Source organism: Littorina saxatilis, linkage group LG11 (genome assembly GCF_037325665.1).
Source record: "Littorina saxatilis isolate snail1 linkage group LG11, US_GU_Lsax_2.0, whole genome shotgun sequence".
Taxonomy (NCBI): Eukaryota; Metazoa; Mollusca; class Gastropoda; order Littorinimorpha; family Littorinidae; genus Littorina; species Littorina saxatilis.
This window is the reverse complement of record NC_090255.1, coordinates 41,790,716-41,803,011: the sequence shown is the minus strand read 5'-3', so window position 1 is coordinate 41,803,011 and position 12,296 is coordinate 41,790,716. Positions and strand designations below refer to the sequence as shown.

Sequence of the window (12,296 nt, the reverse complement as noted above, 5' to 3'; positions counted from 1 at the left end):
ACACAGCACACACCTGCCCACTGTCACACAGCACACACCTGCCCACTGTGACACAGCACACACCTGCCCACTGTGACACTGCAAGCTTAACCACGTGCGAGAGTGTCAACTCAGAGGTTTGTTGTGCTGTGACGTCACAGACAGCAGACGACGAAACCACTGTAGCGGAACTGGCAGCAACGGACCGAGAGTTTGCACCAGAGGACGTTTACGACCTTAGCCTCCAACTGCTCAAAGAACGCTCAACTGAAATCAAAACTGTTAAACAAAAAGAGAAATCGCGCCCTCTTAAAAGTCGTGTGTGCGAGAAAAGGTGGACAGAAGACGCTGATTGCAAGGGGAGACGACTACGTCCTGACATATGACTGCAAAACAGCACAGACATCGTTATTCCGACAAGAGGAGGAAACGCCCCCGTGTGTCCGGCGCCTGGCCCAAGTCGACCGCAACGCCTTTCAAGAAGAAATCGACCACATAACTGCTGACCTTCATGTTGTGTCGACACTGGTACAGTGCTACCTCCGTGCCATGCCAGACTGACTCTTCTAACTAAACTGCAGGCAGTGTTGCAAAATGCCATAAAAAAAACAACGCGAACTGTTATTTCCGGACTTAGCATCAGACGCGCTCTCTCTCTCTCTCTCTCTCTCTCTCTCTCTCAGTGTACTCTCTCTCTCTCTCTCTCAGTGTACGACACAAACCAGTGCCAAAGATATAACTTCTATCACGTAGATGCGAGCAAACAGACCTCTCTCTACCATCCTCGACCTCTAAATGTCGATAGCAAGATCCGTTCCTATGGCAACGAAACACGCCCACCTATCATCTTTGCGTCGGGAGATAACTCGCACTGCACAGAAACAAAAGGGGCAGTAATTCACTTCCTTCAGGATTTAAAGAGGCATTTTCCGCCATGAGAGCTGCGTATGTTCCCAACATGGAGGAAACTGCTATACAGTGGACCTCTTCTTCCAAGACCCCCACTCCCCCAAATTTAAGACTTCCTCTTTTTACATTTAGTCAAGTTTTGACTAAATGTTTTAACATAGAAGGGGGAATCGAGACGAGGGTCGTGGTGTGTGTGTGTGTGTGTGTGTGTGTGTGTGTGTGTGTGTGTGTGTGTGTGTGTGTGTCTGTGTGTCTGTGTGTCTGTCTGTCTGTCTGTCTGTCTGTGTGTGTGTGTGTAGAGCGATTCAGACCAAACTACTGGACCGATCTTTATGAAATTTGACATGAGAGTTCCTGGGTATGATATCCCGGACATTTTTTTCATTTTTTCGATAAATACCTTTGATGACGTCATATCGGCACTGTCACACCCTCAGTTTTCAATTAAATTGATTGAAATTTTGGCAAAGCAATCTTCGACGAAGGCCGGGGTTTGGTATTGCATTTCAGCTTGGTGGTTTAAAAACTAATGAGTGAGTTTGGTCATTAAAAATCGAAAACTTGTAATTAAAATTATTTTTTTATTAAACGATCCAAAGACAATTTCATCTTATTCTTCGTCATTTTCTGATTCTAAAAACATATACATATGTTATATTTGGATTAAAAACAAGCTCTGAAAATTAAAAATATAAAAATTATGATCAAAATTAAATTTCTGAAATCGTTTTAAAAACTATTTCATCTTATTCCTTGTCGGTTCCTGATTCCAAAAACATATAGATATGATATGTTTGGATTAAAAACACGCTCAGAAAGTTAAAACGAAGAGAGGTACAGTAAAGCGTACTATGAAGTACAGCGCAATCGCTACCGCGCCAAACAGGCTCGTCACTTTCACTGCCTTTTGCACTAGCGGCGGACTACGTTCAGTTTCATTCTGTGAGTTCCACAGCTTGACTAAATGTAGTAATTTCGCCTTACGCGACTTGTTTAATACCTCATTTGTTCAGATTCGGCTGTTCAAAAGCTCTGTCAATTGCACCTCAGTTTGAAACGTCCTCTACCTGTCACCCAGACGAACTTATACATAGTGGTCAGTGACGATATACACTAAAGTTAAAACAAAAACAAAATCCAACCAATTCTGTTTCCAAAGCAGGCAGGTATAGTGGATTCTTGGCACGTGTCTAAATGGAAGAATATTCCTAATACACGTACGAGGCTGGATGGATCCGTGGAGGTGCACACGATCGCTAATCCGAGAAAGAGAAATGGCGGTCCTTAACGTCCTCACAGGAAATTTTCCTTTTAGGGACATGAGTTGGTGATACGATCGCTAATCCTAGAAGGCCTGCACCTTTAAGAGGGAGGCTTCTTGGCAAGCCCAACCTTTGCGTGCAGTACCGTTGTCACTTATGATCACCATTCACAGACTGGGGTTGTTTTGGTTGCTGTAACCACAGGACTTTGGAACTAAAAACAAGACTACAACCGAAAAATGTTCTGCGCCTAATCCTCTCTCTCTCTCTCTCTTTCTCTCTCTCTCTCTCTCTCTCTCTCTCTCTCTTTCTCTCTCTCTCTGATACAATCTCTCTCTCTTTCTCTCTCTCTCTCTCTCTCTCTCCAGGGCCGGACCAAATGAGTTGTAAGGGGGGGGGGGGGTCCTCCTTTTTTTTGGGGGGGGGGGGGGGGGGGGGCAAATCAGCGAAGTGGCGAAGCTTGCAGGCGCGCGAACTAGGGGGGTCCGGGGGCATGCTCCCCCGGAAAATTTTTGAAAAACGGTTAAAATCTGTGCAATCTGGTGCATTCTGGGCCTTGTTTTGAGGGTTAAGAGCAGCGCGGCATTGTTTTGGTGCTAAAACTAGTAAAAAAACCAAACCCTCAAAGCAAGGTACATGCTTTTTCCAGGGGTGGGGTTCCGGAACCCCTGGAACCCCCCCCCCCCCCCCCCTGGGTCCGGCCCTGCTCTCTGATATGTCTCTCTCTCTCGCTCTGTCTCTCTGCCTGCTGTGTTTCTGTCTGTCTGTCTCTCTCTCAGTTTCTCACTCTCTCTCTCTCTCTCTCCCCCTCTCTCTCTCTCTCTCTCTCTCTCTCTCTCTCTCCCCCTATGTTAGAGAGAAAGAGATAAAACCGGTTGATTGTCCATAAATACAAACACACGGCATGTATTACTGACCCCCCCTCCCCACATTCCGTTGAAATAAACCTTGTGTGTTTAATCAATAAAATGTCTTACGTCAAAATGTCTTACGTCTTACGTCTCTCTCTCTCTCTCTCTCTCTCTCTCTCTCTCTCTCTCTCTCTCACACACACACACACACACACACACACACACACACACACACACACACTGACGCACACACACACACACACACACGTGACACACACACACACACACACTCACATACCTGCAAGTATATGCAACACTAACACACACCTTGACACGAAACCCTGACAGACACACTCTCTCTCTCTCTCACAAATAGTACACACACACACACAATGGCATGCACACACACACACACACACACACACACACACACACACACACACACACACATGGCACACACGCACACACACACATGGCACACACACACACAAACACACACACATGGCACACACACACACACAATGGCACACACACACATGGCACGCACACACATGGCACACACACACACACACACATGGCACGCACACCCACACACACACGCACGCACACACACACACATGGCACACACACACACACACACACACACACACACACACACACATGGCACGCCGCACACATGGCACACACACACACACACACATGGCACACACACACACACATGGCACACACACACACACACACACACACACCTATACACACACACACACACACGGCGTACGCGCACACACACACACACACACACACACACACACACACATACACACACGCACGCACACACACACACACACCGGCAAAACTGACTGACGCTGATTCTGCTCAGCCGGCGGTCTTGACTGAATTACACTCTGTCAACAAGCAGATAAACCATTAGTCCTGCATGAATCCTTAAAAAAAAAACTTTCTAAGGAAACTATCCAAGAACTGATATTATAACTTCTATGTAGAATAACTGCGATTCTCAAAAATGGAATTTCCACCCAGCTTCTTCCCCGACTCGTCGATCAACTGAAAAACCGGGCCGCCATTTTGCAAGAGTCTTGACAAAAATGTATGAATGAATAAAGACACTTTACCCACTCGACCGACGCATAAACAAACACACAATCTTTCTTTTAAACCTCTAATGTGTTTAAATGCCTGACTACCATATAGTAAGTGCCATATTTACTGTATATTTGAAGATCTCTGACATCAGTAAGTAATGTTTGCATCAGTTGGACCGGTTTCCGCCATGTTTAGTTGAGATAAAGAATTCCCCTTTGCCCACACCAAACAATTTGTACAACAACAAATATGTACACCCTTGCATAGCACATCAAGTGCTGAGTGATTTTTGTGCGATAATGGCTATAGAAAAGTTGAAGGGTTTTGATATAGAAGGGAAAATGATTTGGGCTCGGAGCAACAGAGACACACTATTGGAGGGAAAAGCGGGTTCGAGAGAAAAGAAGCACACCTCTTTGAAACGACTTAAAAAGACACTTATTTCACACAGATGTACTCAAACACGCTTCAGGTGCCTAGAAAAGGGTCTTTATAATATTGTGGTAGATTATCAACAGCTGAATTTTAATATATTGTGAGTTAAACCGTTTTGAACAAAATAGTCATCACACAGAAAGCGTCGGGTAACGAGACAATTGTGTTTCTGTCCCGACAGAAAAGCACTCATAAAAAATACAAAACTGCACAAAACACGTAACAAAATATATCAAATTGAAGATAAAACATTGTTTCAAGTTCTGCTTTAAGTTTGTAACCACAGGTTAAGATAGTTTATGTATTTGAAGCATTTTAGTGTAATGTATTCGTTTCTTGAGGTCGGATACTGACGTGTTTTTTGCTGATTTCTCTGCGCAGACAGGGAATTGGAAAGGCAAAAGTACATCAAAACAAAGGTTATTCATCACTGATTAAGGAAATGTATAATGTTTACATGTTTTGTTGCACTGATAAACAATGCAAGCCGAAAACCAAAAGTGAACAAACACAAAATCGGCTGAAGGAGGCTTCGCGAGGGCTGATACCCGTGCAGCGGCGAGCCGCGTTCTGTGTGGTCCGCGCGAAGTAGATGAATAGGGCGACATTTTTTCGGTGTGGTCCATGCAATACAAAGCTCTTGAATCCAAGACTCATACATACCAAACAGTGCTCCCGATATACAACCGTGTGAAGGGCATATGGGAACAGAGTGGTCTGTCCAAGGAAAAGCTGGTTACAGGTGGTACTCTTCCTTACCCGCCATGGCTGCTTGAAGCCCCAAATCTGATCATGGACTATGGAGACGGTCTCAAAAAGGCTGATGACCCATTGCTGCTAGCCACAGTTGCAAAAGAAAAGATCGATCAACGATTTAAAAGCCACCTACAGGTCTTCACAGATGGTTCGGTCCTGCAGTCAGGGGAGGTTGGGTGTGCCTTGTCGATCCCTGGACTTGATATAACACGAATATACAAGCTAAACAAGGGGATCAGCATCTTCTCTGCAGAGTTATTTGCTATCTACATGGCCTGCACACTGATAAACGATCTGCTAACCCCCCCTCTTGGGGTGGTCATCCTTACGGACTCAAAATCCTCGTTGCAAGCACTTGCATATATGGCACCAAGAACAGAGGAGAGATGCAAACTTAAATTCATTTCTTAGCCCACCAAATTATGACAAAAGGAACAGACTTTTCCCTCATGTGGCTGCCATCCCACACAGGAATCCGGCGAAATGAAATGGCGGACAAAGCAACAAAAGCAGCGGCTATGTCAACCATGCCAATAACAGACATTCGGCTCTCCTGCCAGGAAGCCAAACTGCTGCTAGCCAAGCTAACAAGAGAGGAAAGAGAGCAGACTCTGTCTCAAACATGTGAAGAGAGAGGATGGATACACCTCCCCTACAATAGGAAAGGGCACCACCTCCCACTCCCCCCGAGACCCATGAGCCTGTTGCGTCGCTTGCGCACGGTCAGCAGCCGCATCTACTGGGACAAGGTAGTCTGTCAGTGTGGCAAGACTGGACACCTCACACATGTGTTTGAAGGTTGTGACACTCTCAAGGAAGAGATGTCTAGTCTCATCCGCTACAGAAGGGAGAATGCCATCAGTCTGGGAGACTTTCTCCGCCCACACCCATCACTCGGAGAGAAACCGATGATGGTCTTGGTAACCAATCTGTTCACCTCAACTGTTGCGAGCCGGTTCTAGTGTGCTGGCAGCAGGCCCAGCACAGCACAGATCCACTTCTGGAATCGTAAGCTAAATGTGTCTCAAGACACACATTTTGTAGTCCTGGCATCCTGAAAGGCAGAGGCCCAACCTACAGGTTTGCTTCCATACCAAAAACGCCTCCAGACACGGGAACTTGGGAGCAGAGGCAACAGCTCCGCTTGAACCGCAGAAACCAAATGTGCCTCTAGACACACAGATCCTTTAGACGGCCGAGGCTGTGGCCTCTAAGGTTCTCTTGTACCAAACCGCCTCCTGACTCTGCATCAGATTGCTTGCGCTGGCATCTGCTTACATAGACCCACATTAAGTCTCCACCGAGTGGTAGACACAGACGACATTTAGTAGCACTGACTGCCAGCTTCACGGTAATGCGTACCCCTAGCGCGGTTCTGCTTGGGTGGGAATGTTCTGAGCAAAACACTATGTGTTAGTACCCCCCGCCCTCCATGGAACTTCTTGACCCCAACATATTGGGTGGGGAGTTTGCCCAGTCGGTAGAGGCGCTGGCTTTAAAACCGGTTGTTACTATCAGCGTGGGTTCAACCCCCAAGTTCGGCGCGGGATGTGTGTCCCAGAGTCAACTTTGTGCAGACTCTCCTCGGTGTCCGAACACCCCCGTGTGCACGCATGCGCACGATAAAGATCCCAGGGTCACAGCAAAAGCCTCAGGCCTTGGAAACACGAATACATGCATGCAAAAATATGAAGCCCGGGTGTCCGTTCGGCCAACAGCCAATAAAGTAACCATTTCAGCACTGACCCAAGACGACCCAACCCGGTCCCTAGCCCATTTCAGGTCTCCTCTAACAGCCGGCAGCCAGCTGTCTACACCCCCCACCCCCTGCATTTTTCATTTTTATTTTCATACAAAGCCGGGTTTTCCCGTGTAACATACCCCTAATGGCTTTGCCGTGAGGGCGTAAAACTTACATTTTCTCTCTCTCTTCTCGGTGTGGTCATTAGCTCAGTTCGCTGACTACCGTTCACATCGACTTTCTCGCTACGCATTTCCATCATGTCCGACACTGCTGTTGCTGCTCCTGCTCCGGCCAAGACCCCTGCCAAGAAGGTTACCAAGCCCAGGAAAGCAGCCAAGCCTGCCGAGCACCCTGAGTATATCGCAATGGTCGCTGCTGCTGTAGGCTCCCTGAAGGAACGTGGTGGTTCCTCTCGCCAGGCCATCCTCTATTACATCATGTCCAACTACAAGGTGGGCGATGAGTTGGCCAAGATCAACGCCCACAAGAAACTTGCCGCCGAAAAGCCCAAGAAGCCCAAGACTGCTGCTATCAAGAAGCTTATGTCTCCCAAAGAGGGTTGTCGTCAGGAAGCCTATGACTCCGACCAAGAAGGCCGCTGCGGCCAAGCCCAAGAAGCTGAAGACTCCCCAGAAGATTGCTGTCAGGAAGCCTATGACTCCGACCAAGAAGGCCAAGTCTCCAGCACAGAAGGCTGCCAAGACCCCGAAGAAGGCCGCCGCTAAAAAGCCTGCTGCCAAGGAGTAATATGGGTGCCTGCCCGGTCTCTGATCGCAAACCAGGTCCTTTTAAGGACCACCCTCATTTTCACCAAAGAGATTGGTTTCTCGTTGCGACATGTAGTGTCTCTTCTGCCTGTTCGTTTTTTTCTGTGACCGTTTTGTGTGTGCATATTTGTCTGTTTCTCCTGTTTCATTGGTCAAATGGTTTTACATAGACGGGATCGAACAGAGGGTGGTGGTTGATGTGTGTATGTGTAGAGCAATCCCGGCAGAGAAAACTACTGGACCGATCTTCATGCTACTTTATTTACACTTTCTTCCAAGCAGTAACCCCATACGATTTGTTTGTTCTTCTTTTCTTCCGATAAATGACTTTGATGACGTCATATCTGGCTTTTAGTTGAAAGTTGAGGCGGCACTGTCAGGCCCTCATTTTTCAACCAAATTGATTGAAGTTTTGGTCAAGCAGTCTTTGACTCAGTCCGGACTATGGAATTGCATTTCAGCTCGTTAAAGTTGTCATTTTCACTTACAGTTTAAAAACTGATTGCATTGTATTCCTCGACATCTTCTCCTGAATTGAGTTATTCTTTCAAAATACAACAGCAACTAGTTTCGGTCAATTTGTTATCAAATTTTCGTCAGACAGTCACTGACTTTATCAGGATACTCAGTTGTAAGTACTATGATGTAAAGTGTATCCTGCTTTCGTCATTCGGTAACTCTAAAAGCATACTGTAAACTGTTACTTAACACTTACATTAAACGTGTACCACTGTTTGTCTCACGATGGTTCAGGGGTTAGATAAACCACGAAAACTGGTGTGTGGTTTACGCGAGCTAAGTAGCCATTCAAACGAATTGTGTCATTTAATGCTATTAAATGCTATTGCAAGTGTGTTCGATAAGGTTATAACTGCTTTTTTCATCAGAGAATATTTAAATCGTTCTGTAAACCATTTGAGACATACTGCCATTACTGGGGCTTTACTAAACTTGACCAGCATCGCTTGACCGTACTGGCCTTGTTGAACTGAAAACAAATCTGTAGACTAAAGTAGCTTCATAGACAGCTATTTCAACGATGAACAGAGAGCAAAGCCACTAGAACGAATAACGAAAATTAAAATCTCTTCCGAAAAAAACCAAACAAACAAAAAACGCAGGTACATGGACTTGCAACAGCTCTTCAGAACTGAATACACATAGAGACTAGGTCAAAAACGTGCTCCGCGAAAAGCCGTATTTTTGGTCCCAACACTTGAGCAGTACAAGAATCCGCGCATTTCGGGACTTCGCACCTAGACGAACTACAAGCGCGTAATCACGGGGTCCCACCGCCATGTTTGATCTGCAAACAAAACAAACAGCGGAGCGTCCACACGCGCAAACATAACCACGTTTTTGTCTCCCTTGACTTCCTCTTCAGCGCGGGGAGGGAGACTTGGTGGTGTTTGCACTCAAAACACTCAGCATACTTCCGCAATCGGAGTGTGTTTCTTGGCTAACATTGCAAGCGGGATGTGCATTTTGCAGACCTTGACTTTTGCAGGCGAACAATTAGCCTTTAAAGTGACAATGCCTGATGGCAACGGCTTTGATGTCGCCCAAAACCCTGCTACAGTCACGTTGCGTATTGCAGATGACTCAGTCTGACTGACTTCATTACAACGTGCTGTATCAGTCCTGATCCCCCCCCCCCCCCCTTGAGCCAACACTAGCTTTGAAGTATTTTTTCACTCCTTATAACACTGGTTAAACATAGACAGACTAGATGTACCCCCCCCCCCCCCTCTTACTGTGACGTGGCATACACAGGCTCCGACACTCAGTGACAGTGCGTGCCAAAACTCAATTCAATCAAGACTCAAGCACAAACAAAACTTGGATGTTTTCATTGTTGTTGCAGTGATTTAACAACAACAACAACAACAACAACGCCACATCATCATCGCAACTTGAACAACATCAACAACAACACAATGCTAGAGAGAAGAGTTCATTTTTTATTCTTACAAATTCGCTGAATCAAGTTGTTCAAGAATTGTGTTTCCATGTAAACAATAGTTTCGGATCCTTTCGCTTCCGATGGCATGATAACTTTGCGTGTTGATATTCAGATTTTGACTCATCATTATATAGCTGCAGTGGACAATAAGGGACATAAATCAAAAAGACCATAATCAAGAATCAAAAACAAGAAAAGTAAGTTTATGAAACGTTGAACGATAGAAAAAAAAGAAACATTCACGACAAAACCCATTGTATGTCTGTTCACCACATGGACACTTCGGGACATGTTTTGTTAATTGAAAACCTTAACTAGCAACGCATGGTCCCTAAAATATTCCCTCCACTCCGGCCCTGAGGTAACGTCATTATAACATGGTGTGATTAAAAGTGAATTCTGACAAGAAATGCGAATAACGACAAGCAAAATCGACAGAAGCGCAGCAAACAAAACTGATACCACCCACTGGTTAACAATACTGATACCACCCACTGGTTAACAATACTGATACCACCCACTGGTTAACAATACTGATACCACCCACTGGTAAACAATACTGATACCACCCACTGGTAAACAATACTGATACAACCCACTGGTTAACAATACTGATACAACCCACTGGTAAACAATACTGATACAACCCACTGGCAAACAATACTGATACAACCCACTGGTAAACAATACTGATACAACCCACTGACTAACAATACTGATACCACCCACTGGCAAACAATACTGATACCACCCACTGGTAAACAATACTGATACCACCCACTGGCAAACAATACTGATACCACCCATGCACTGACAAACAATACTGATACCACCCACTGGTAAACAATACTGATACCACCCACTGGTTAACAATACTGATACCACCCACTGGTAAACAATACTGATACCACCCACTGGTTAACAATACTGATACCACCCACTGGTTAACAATACTGATACCATCCACTGGCAAACAATACTGATACCACGCACTGACTAACAATACTGATACCATCCACTAGCAAACAATACTTATACCACCCACTGACAAACAATACTGATACCACACACTGGCAAACAATACTGGTACCATGCACCCACTGACAAACTATACTGATACCACCCACTGACAAACAATACCAATAACACCCACTGGCAAACAATACCAATAACACCCACTGGCAAACACTACCAATAACACCCACTGGCAAACAATACCAATAACACCCACTGACAAACAATACCAATAACATCCACTGACAAACAATACCAATAACACCCACTGACAAACAATACCAATATCATCCACTGACAAACAATACCAATAACACCCACTGACAAACAATACCAATATCATCCACTGACAAACAATACCAATAACACCCACTGACAAACAATACCAATAACATCCACTGACAAACAATACCAATAACACCCACTGACAAACAATACCAATAACATCCACTGACAAACAATACCAATAACACCCACTGGTAAACAATACCAATAACACCCACTGATAAACAATACCAATAACACCCACTGACAAACAATACCAATAACATCCACTGACAAACAATACCAATAACATCCACTGGCAAACAATACCAATAACACCCACTGGCAAACAATACCAATAACACCCACTGGCAAACAATACCAATAACACCCACTGGCAAACAATACCAATAACATCCACTGGCAAACAATACCAATAACACCCACTGACAAACAATACCAATAACACCCACTGGCAAACAATACCAATAACACCCACTGACAAATAATACCAATAACACCCACTGGTAAACAATACTGATACCACCCACTGCCACTGGCAATTCTTCTAGCAAACACACACAACATACTCACCTTCGTCATCTACAAAGTCACAGTATGCGAGACATTCTTGGCTCAGGCACTATTTCCTTTGCTGACCGAGAAAGTTGAGGGAAAATCGCAGCTACAAACACAGGTGGTGCGGTTTTACGCAACGTTGCAAAATTAACTGAGGGAAACTGACGAGGTGTTTACAGGCCAATCAAAATCGTGTGCGCATTCCCTGCTGTTCGAAGTGATCATTCACCTCAGACCGTCCGTGGTTGTGTTGATAACTGTGTGTCGGTGTGGTGGTTGTGGGATGGGATGTTGCCGTTGCTGTTCTATTGTTAGTTGAGCGTTCTTGGAGTTATCCGCCTGCACAGGTGCTTGAAGTTTAAGGGTCTCCCCCTTCGATGATGTTAAGAGTAATTTTTATGTGTTTTATGATATTTTCTAATTGTTGTTTCTTTGTAAAATATTATTTTATTTTGTTTGTTTGTTTGTTTGCTTGTTTGTTCGTGTGTTTGATTTCTGTTCTTTTGTTGTTCTGTTTGTTTGTTGGTTGCGTTGTCTGTTTTTTCCTTCGAAAAATATATTAAAGGTACTGAACTTGTCAAATCCAGGTGCACGGAGCCCCTGGGGCTTTTAGTCATACCTCAGGCAGCTATCCGTTAGAAGAACTACCAAGTTTCATTGACTTGCACC

General features: G+C 44.9%; 1 protein-coding gene and 1 pseudogene across 1 annotated transcript in view; one reads left to right on the top strand and one right to left on the bottom strand.

Moving 5' to 3' along the window:
* The window catches only part of LOC138980504 (protein tyrosine phosphatase type IVA 2-like), a 60,384-nt gene extending 48,505 nt beyond the window's left edge, over positions 1-11,879 (bottom strand). Inside the window, exon 1 of the mRNA XM_070353390.1 lies at positions 11,643-11,879. The gene's annotated coding sequence lies outside the window, so the exon portion shown is untranslated. The remainder of the gene's footprint in view (positions 1-11,642) is intronic.
* Positions 7,298-7,787, top strand: LOC138979583 (histone H1.3-like; annotated as a pseudogene).
* Positions 11,880-12,296: the final 417 nt, after the last annotated feature.